Raw genomic sequence first — 10,032 nt, 5'->3', positions numbered from 1 at the left:
TAAATTAAATAAATTAAAAATATGATTAAAAATTGAAGCCCAGCATTGTGATTATTGCACAATAAATGATTGCTCATTATATTTTATATATTCAGTTTATCATTAATTTAATATGTACTATACTTATTCAAAAATATTTTTATGTATACAAAATTACAATATTTAAAAAAAATCTTATAAATAATGTCATTGAATGTTTGAAAAATTCCAATTTGAAAATTTGTACTTTGAAATCTGAGGCAGGTTTATAAAATAAACCAAACATGTTTGTTCCATAAACTCCTTTGATGGAAAAGTATGTATAATTTTCATTTCACTCATACTGAAACTTATTATTATTAGACTACTGAACCTCTTCAGTTTCCAGTAAACATGTAAATGACTTCACAAATATTTTTGAATCAACCTGATTTCACTTTCACATTGAACAAGTTTGTTTTCTAATCAGAATGTGTCAAAGCTGGAAAACATGTACATTCTGTTTGATGCATTCTGATTACAAAATGAACTTGTTCAACCTGAAGCTGGAATCACGTGGATTCTGAAAACGTTTGTAAAGTCATTTATTTACAATTTATTTACATGTTTATTGGAAACTGAAGATATTTAGTCTATTGATTATTATTTTAGATTTTTTTCCTATTAACTTCACTACATGAAAAACTCTTATTTGTACAGTTTGTTTTCATATTAGATGAAGGCTAAATCCTATTTCAGTAAATGATGTTTTAATTTGAAAAACAATATTCTTATTAAATAATTTATAGTATAAAAAGAATCTTAATGAAACTTTCATTAAATTGATCATTCAAATAATTAAGATAATATATAAGATAATCCATAGATTTAATGTAACATTTTTAAAATATTCTTTACTATTTAAAAATATAATATACTATTAATACATAATAATAAGAAAGCTATATCCTAATTCAGAGGGGTCTCATAAGATTGCATACTATATTTCAGGTTGTATAGATATATTCATTCAGCTAAATGTATAAAAATTTCAGAACATATCTTTATTGAAAACAAAAACTTACTGAACTTATTGAAAAACACTTCTATCAAAGCTGAACATAGTTTAGATTGAACAATACCTTACTTTTTCAGCAACACTCATTATTCAAACATTTTCAATTCCTTTCATAGGCCTGTGTCAGGTTTTAAATGTATAAAACTTCACTATACAATGATGATTTAATAGAAGTATGATATATCAGATACATAGGTGCAACAAACAGATCATTAACACAGAATAAAACAACATAAATGTAGTATTAGTAGAAATAAACTCACTACATCACTGGCCCAAATAGCAAGCAAGCCCAGTGTCAGCATGCTAGAACCAAGCAAAAGTGTAAAAAGTTTGAGACTCATTAGCTGAAAAATCAGCAATGAGTAGCTTAACTTTCCTGGCAATATTTAAAACTGTGTGGCACTATCTGTTGTCATATTTTAATAACAAAACTTTTTATCTTTAATCATTGTAAAATGACAAAAAGCTTAATTTTGAGGGTAGGAATGTGTTTTATAAAAAAACAATGCTAATGAGTAAAATTGTCATTAAGTCTGACCCTACTCAAAATATTATAATACACAACCCCCTTTGTCTCACCCAATACAACCTTTAAATTAACCACCAAAAAATAGCATCAAATCCCAATTATACAAACCTACCTGCAAAATTTCAGAAATTTTCAACAAAAAACTCAGGCATTACTAAGCTTCAAAGAAGGTGAACAAAATCATGCCCCCACACAGGAAAAACTCTGAATTTTTTTTTCTTGCATTTTCTTGCATTCCAGAAAAGTAAAACAATAGAAACATACAAAAATATTCCTTACTTATTAGTATACATTAATCTATATACTAATATATAAAGTGAGAATGTTTGTTTGTTAGAAGTAAACTCAGGATCCACCAAACCAAATTTTAAAATTCTTCTGCTATTGGAAAGCTTATTCCTTCCAGATGAACATAGGTTACATACTAGTTTCATATTAAAAAATGAAAATACAGGAGAATGATTTTTTACTGCTGATTTGCTTCACATTGTTGTTTGTATAATTCATTCAAGGTTTATTGTAATGAACACAATACTGATAAAGGTTTTTTGTGGATAGTTATTCATTCAACGTTGTGGATATCATTCTAATGTTCAGTAAGACAAATCTGTAATCTTCTTGTCACGGCCCCAATGTAAAAAAAATGTTTGCATCGCTATCTGACTGTTGTAATGGAACCAAATAAACTCCCATTTTTTCTAGTGTGGAAAATACATCTCTGTCATTGCAGAGGATATTTGCAAGGTTATCTGAAGTTTAATAGACAGTATAACACAATATTTCTTAAAACATTTGGTGATGTGTAATGAGATGGTCCCTAGGTATGGAATGGAGGAAGTTATAAATGTAAGCTTCTCTCTTTCTGCAATCAATGCCAGAATGATATACATAAGAACAAGTGCACTACAAAATTTTCTAGGAGTGTCATGGAACTGTGTGTCAATATGGAATAAGACTTCACTGCTAATACAAATAATTGTTGACAAAAAAGTTACTTTTATCTGAGAGATATTATTTATCAAAAGATTGGAACCCTGTAATAAGTCTACATTGGATATCCAAAGAATCTGGTTGAACGTCAATGTCGACATCTCTTGTGGTATGAAAGGTTCCAAATTATCACTTGGAGACAAGGAAAGAACAATCAGTATTTGTTATTTTACAAAGAATTTAGATAACAATTTTTAAAAGTTTGGGCACTTAACATCTATGTCACCATAGTATTATCTATTTGCCGTAATTCTAAATTTATTAATGGCATGTAAATGTTTATCTTGTTATTTTATCTAATTTTATTGTTTTTATTTATTTATTTATTTAGTATATGGCTTTACATGACACAAAGCGTAACAAAATGGAGCAATACAAAATTAGAAATGAAACAGGAGAATAAGAAGCAGTTAATCTATATACAATTAAACAATTATAAAACTGTACAATTATGTGACTGCACATATACACAAGAATATAAAGAGTGTTCAGAGCTGTAGATCCAACCTGCTTATCCACTTTACGGCTTCTGAGGTGGACATTAGTATGTCACTCCATTCTCCCAGATAAGCCTGCAGTCTACACTCACGTGCAATGTGCTCAACAGTCTGACGTGGAGCACCATGGTCACACTCCAGGCTTGGAACCTTCTTCCATTTGAACAAAGAGTCTCTACATCTGCCATGGCCTGTCCTGACACGGTTTAATACGGTCCATGTTTTGCAAGGTAAGTCGAATCCCTGGACTTTTTCTCCACGACAGAACAAACCACGCAAGTGGGGCCCGTTCCTGTTTCCCAGCAGTTTTTCCACAAATTTTATTGTTATTTTGTACTAATTTATCTCTATGTGCATGCCATTCTTGTATTAGTAAAGTTTAATTCCATTTTGAATATTTAACATTGCCTTTTTAAAATTTATCATAATGTTCCAAAGTTGTGTTCTTCACCCGAAGATGACATTGATAAAATGTTGAAAGTGCTTGCTAAGATGCTATAATAAAAACTGTTTAATGCCAATATAGCAATCTCTTGCTTTAATGGTTATCATCTTATATTTTCAGTTTCAATTCGTGCAGTTTGAGTAGTAGTGAATCAAGGTCTATAAACACAAAGTCAGGATACGAATGTTCATTATAGAGCTGCCATATTGGTTCCTTAGTTCTAAGGCAGGGATGCACAACTTTTCTGAAGAAGGGTCAGGTTTATTGACCAGAGGGCCAGACCTCCAGAAGATTAATGTGATGACTGAGAGTGGATGCTGGCTTAATGGTAGATGTTGAAACAATCAGCAGATTTTCCAAATTCTTGTTGGTTAACCTGTTTTTGCACTTGTTTAAATTCATAAGTGAAAATGCTCTTCACATACATAAGTACTGCCAAACATGCTTGCACAAAATCAAGCATTGTCTTTCAGTTTTGGAAATGATTTATCTGGCAGTTCTTTGTAGAATGTGAGGAGATTAGAATTTTTGAACTGTGATTTCAATTCATCACTGCACTGGATGTCTATCAACTCAAGTTGGACATCTGGNAATAAGATACAACTTGCACTGTACTGTATTTCAAAAAACTGGTTATTTAATTTTAATTATATCCGACTCACCAAATAAACCATATCCAGTTCATAAACCAGCAGAAAAAATTCTTTCTACAAACATTTTCGTCTATAACAAAGTTTACATTTACATAAAATACTAAATTAAAACTAATTTGTACAATAAAATAATAAAAATTCATCAATGGTAGAAGTTAGACTTGAACAGACAAATTAAGCTGTTGTCTTCATGAAACATAATATTGATTTTTACTAAATTTAATTTTTCTATTAGTTATCTTTATGTTGAAATAAGTAAGCTTCAACTCATATTAACCTTTTATATTCTGTTGTGTAGACTATCACAATTTTACAAAATTCAATTCAGATGACAACTTAATTTGTCTGTTCAAGACTAACTCCAACCATTGATTAGTTTTATTATTGTACAGTAGAGCCTCGAAAACTCGGCACTCCGGATTACTCGGCCACACCCTGCCAGGGCAAAAAAATCCTTAGTTAATTAATTTTCATTATAGACAGCTTTATAAAAGTATAAAAGCTCTCATAAAATATTTTTCTGAGGTCTGTCTTATCAGGTAAATTACTGTACAGTGTATTCATTAATTTTCATTTTCACGTAGTAAAGGCTCTATGCCTTCATAAAGGACGTACTTTTCCTTTGTTTAAGGGTATTTGGGCAGTTTATTCTCTGTTGTACTCTCAAGAAAACTATACATACAAGTACAGTATAATATTTTCTGAGGAAACACGCATACTTATCCTTTTTTAACCCCATTCCCGATAACCCGGCATTTTCACAAACTCGGTCACCCTTCGGTCCATATTAGGCCGAGTTTTTGAGGCTCTACTGTATTGCATAAATTTCATTAGTTTTAATTTAGCATTTTATGTAATTGTTAAGATTAAGTCATAAATTTAACCAATAATTTCTTATTGATAGAACCAATGTTATATTTTCCATAACATTCATGGAAATATTTAAAACTGCATGTGTGGCACCATGTGTTATGATATTTTATTAAAACTATTTTTTACATTTTTGATTATTTTAAATTGGCAAAATTTTGAGGATAGGGATATAATTTTATAAAACAATTGTTAATGCTAATAACAAGTAAAGCTGTCATTAAATCTAACCCTTCTCTAGATATGACACATAACATAACTCCCCTTTATCTCCCCACCCTGTCAACCTTTAATCATTTAAACCTTTAAAATTTAATAGCATCAATCCCCTAATACACAAACCTCCTTGCAAAATTTCAGAAATTGTCAACCTATCATAACCTAACTAGAAACCAAGCTAAGTCCCTAAGAAAAAGAAATAGATGTGTATCTATATTATATTTATTTACAAATTTATATATATATATTTGTCTTCATGCAAAATTAAATTTATCTCTACATATAATTAAATATGTGTACATTGAATATAAAATAAGGTCTGTAACAATAGAATCCATAAAATTCAAGAGATAACAAATAATAAAGTAAAAAGTTAATATTCTGTTTGTTGCCATAGTAACAATTTCAAATAATCAGAATAAGAGTTCAGTTATCAGTTTTATTAAAGTAACTGTAATATTGCTTTAAACAATAAATAAAATAAACCATCAAAATGCAATTGTTGACAAATGGTGGAAAATCTAGAAAAACCAGGACATTTTTTAGCAAGAGAGTTACAAATTTCCCAAAATATGGTGAATGGAATGTCAAATTGGTATCATAAAACATTATCCATTTCTCGAAAGCCAAGTTTCAGTGGAAAATGTGGTGCTGGAAGCTTACAACTCAACCAGAAGATAATCAAAGTCATTTCTAAAAATCACAGTACAGTGGTACCTCAGGATACAAATGTCCCAGCATACGACATGAAATTCGAACATATTTTTGCTTCACGATACGAACAAAATCTCACCATACAACGTTACATTAGTTTGCAGTGCCATTTTTTATTCACTTCTGTTCATCGATCTCAGTCCTCGTGTTTGCTTCGTCGTGGAAGGATCTCGCTCGATAAAGGAAATCTTGAGGTATTATTAGAAAGTGACTGATTTTATTGAAAAGAAACATCCCAAAAAGGTTCACAATAGCCGTATTGCTGTTCAGAATAATGACATTTTTCCTAAGTCATTTTAGAAACATTTTAAAAAGTAGGCAAAGCCAAACCTTTTTGGATAGATATTTTACCAAGCGACCTCTATCCAGTGAAAGTGCTGATGGAAGTGAAGGAAAGAAAGAAAAAGCAGTGAATAAAAATTTTAAAAATATATATAAAACAACACTAATTTTTTAATCTTTTCTAAGTTACTTTTAAGTTTTTGTTATGTTGTGTAAGTTAAGTTTTAGTATCATTTCCCTTCTCCCTCTCTTCCACCACCAGTTTATACCTCCACAGTCGTCTATCCTCAAAGGTAAAGTGCAAATATAGCTACATTTTTTTTTATCAATTATTATTCTATTATGGTTATTTATACATTTACAACTACAAAATGCATTTTTCAGTGTTTTCCTTACTATAGTTATTTTTTTTTAATGTACAACTTAGCTTTAATTTGAGTGTGTTTTTCGTGTTGAAACGAATTATTTGGTTTTACATGTAATCGTATGGGGAAAAATGATTCACCTTACAACATTTTCATGATACGATCTCAGTTTCGAAACAGATTAATTTCGTATCCTGAGGTACCACTGTATATCAATGAGAGCTAAAGAAAAAAACGTGTGAAAATAAACAATAATGGTTTAAAGGGCTAAGCAGCATGCAGATATGAGATCACATTAAAAACAAAAAATTCCTGAAATGACTGAAAAACAAAAGATAATTAAAACTAAAGCTCAAAAATTGTATTATTTAATTGGCAAGAAGAATGTATGTTTGGTTTTAGACGATGAAACATAGGTAATGTAGCAGTACAAACAGCAAAAGACATTAAAGAGTTTTCTCTGAAGTGGAAAATAACAGTCACAATGATTGAAAGAAATACTGTCAAAAATCTTATGAAGAGCATTTGAAAAAAATGGAACAAATTTAAATATTATAATTATTTAAGTCTTAAATGTATTTTAGAAAACAAACTTTTATGTAAAAGTAAATCTTTCTGATTACATTTGAAATAAAGTTAATACTTTTGAATTTTACAGATTTCTATCTTTACAGTCCACTTTATGTTAAAACAAATAAACTCTTTCTTACAATGATATGTCATTTGCAATACTTTGAATAATGTTTGTGATTTACTCTTTTTTTTCAGATCATCTTATTGTGAATGATTTCTTAATATTAACAGCTTATTTTAATTTGTTTAAATATAAATGTTAGAGGTATATTGCATAATATTTTATATTATACTTTATTGAATTTTGTATAATTGGGCAGCAATTTGAAAATATCGTAGACCTATAAATTCCTACTCTCCTTGTCTGTGTCTTTCCTTAATCTCAAGAATAGAATTAGATAGATAAAAGCCGAGACCAGATGGAAAGCTTAGGAGTGGAAGACTCCAATTAAGCGAATGTGAACTTCTGATGCAAACCAAAAGTCATGTTATTTCAATTCAAAAATTTTCCCCTGTAAGGAGTTAGAGAGCAACAGTCATGTCATCATCTAACAGGAAAAGTATGATGTACAGGGGCAAGATACTACTTATTTGAAGTAGATAGCATTTATTTTAAATTAAATAAATTAAAAAACTATGATTAAAAATTTCAGCCCAGCATTGTGACGATGTCACAATAAATAATTGCTCATTCTATTTAAATTTTATTCTTCTAAATCTTATGACAGGTAAGTAATTAGAAAAACATTAGTTATTAAAACTTAACTGATTTAATATAAATGTATAGATTATTATTTGTGAAAAATCACTTGAAATTATAATTAACTTAAGAAAACTATGTTCAAATTGACTTAAAAAATATAGCTGAAAATCTAATATTTAAGTGTATTGATTACAAGTGTTAAAATATGCTCAATATAAATCAATTACAATTACATAAACTTAACAATAACTAATTTATAGTATTTTATAATAAACTTATCTATGGCTATAATGATAAAAAAAAAAACATTTAAAATTCAAACATGAAATTAAATATGAGTGAATTTAAATTACTAAATTTTTATTTTAATTATTGATTGTGTCACACCATTTACAAACATTAAATGTTTAAATATTTTAAACTGATTCCATTTATTTTAGATATTTAACAACCTATTGCAAATTTTTTACGTTAAAAGTTTACTTTAAAAATAAAGAAAACTTCTCTTTGATTTTATCTGTATTTCCTTATTAACTTTAGATATTATGTAAATGATATTTCATGCAATCTTAATTAAACCTAATATGCATAGTTGTTATGAATAAACTTAATGAGTTATTAAATAAATGAAAGTGAGATTAAATTAGTTTCTCCATATTATCTAGAGAATAAGAATTTATTATGAAATGTGTAGCAGTAATTGACTTACATCAGTACCTTCTTAATAAAATTCTCCAATAAAAATGATAAGTTTTTTTTATATCAGTTGGTTATATTCTTTTTAGGTCTATAGAAAAGAAACTGTGGAAGAATAAAATAGCAACAAAAAATATATAAAATGTTTTATAATAGTTATGGTAAAAATATACTTTTTTGACATAACTAAAACGATATGGACTTCTGATAAAATAATGGAAAAAGATCTTAAATCTTATCTTTATTTACATTCCATTTGATAAAATTTCAAATTTTATTTATGGAATTTCCTCTGTTAAAAATACAAAGGAGAAAAGTATATTTACAAAATAATGAGAAAATAAAAAATCAGTTCTTTATAGTTACAAGTACACAATCAGGTTTTCACTTATTCCATGTTTTCCATTCTATTTATATCACAATTCAATGAAATATTTTTGAACCATCTAAAGTGATAAAGTGATAGAAGGTGTTTGAATACTGTATGTATTAATGCAATATTAAATTTATCTTTTGATTAAAAAATGGCAACATTGTCACTATACATTCTTTTTTCATCCCTAATAATTGTTACCATTACTTATAAATTTTCAGATTTACATTAAATTACTAATACAAATGGTTACTCATAAAATGGGGTTCATTTACTATTTTAGAAATATTACCCTTCCCAACCTCTTCAACATATAAACAATCTTTGGTCTAATTTTGACAAAAATTACAATTAACTACACAAAAGAAAAAAATTTATCATCTCAAAGTATTTCATAAAATTACCCAAACCTAGAGTTGTGGGTTGGGGAAACATCAACTTATTAAAACTTATTAGTACAGGTAGGCCTCCTACAATGCGGTAGATACGTTCCTTGAAAATACTGCATTGTGGGAAATTGCGTTATAGGAGACACCAACTTAATACAAAAACTGGGATTCGGTTCTAAAAAAAGAAACACTTGGTGTTTGAATGGTGTTTTTTGAATTTTTCAAACCAGCCATTGCTAGCCACGAATTTAACACTGGTTTCATCAGCTGACGACTGTCCCATTTGTTTTAAATAATCAAATATTTTTAAGGCTTTGTGTTTAAGTGCAGTTTTATTTAAAGGCAGCTGTTTCTTTTTCATATCTTCTACCCATAATATTAACGCTTGTTCCATTTTTTCCATTATAGGTGCTCTCAGACGAGCAACATTTTTTGCAAGAATAGATGATCCGGATGCGACCAAATTTCTGATCTTTTCTCCCAATTGCTTAATCGACCGAATAGTCAACTCATTTAAATTAAAGTGCCTACCAATATTAGCTATCCACTCTTGATTTTTAATTTGATCCAAAATTTCTATTTTTGCTTGAAGAGTTATAAATTTCCTTTTTAATGACAGTCCTTTCTTTTCATTCGGCATTGTTATGGCTAAAATTTTTTCAATCAGTTTTGTGGACAGTAAAAATCGCAAAAAA

Source organism: Centruroides sculpturatus, unplaced genomic scaffold, assembly GCF_000671375.1.
Source record: "Centruroides sculpturatus isolate CEXI.00-Female unplaced genomic scaffold, Cexi_2.0 scaffold514, whole genome shotgun sequence".
NCBI lineage: Eukaryota > Metazoa > Arthropoda > Arachnida > Scorpiones > Buthidae > Centruroides > Centruroides sculpturatus.
This window is presented reverse-complemented; position numbering follows the sequence as displayed.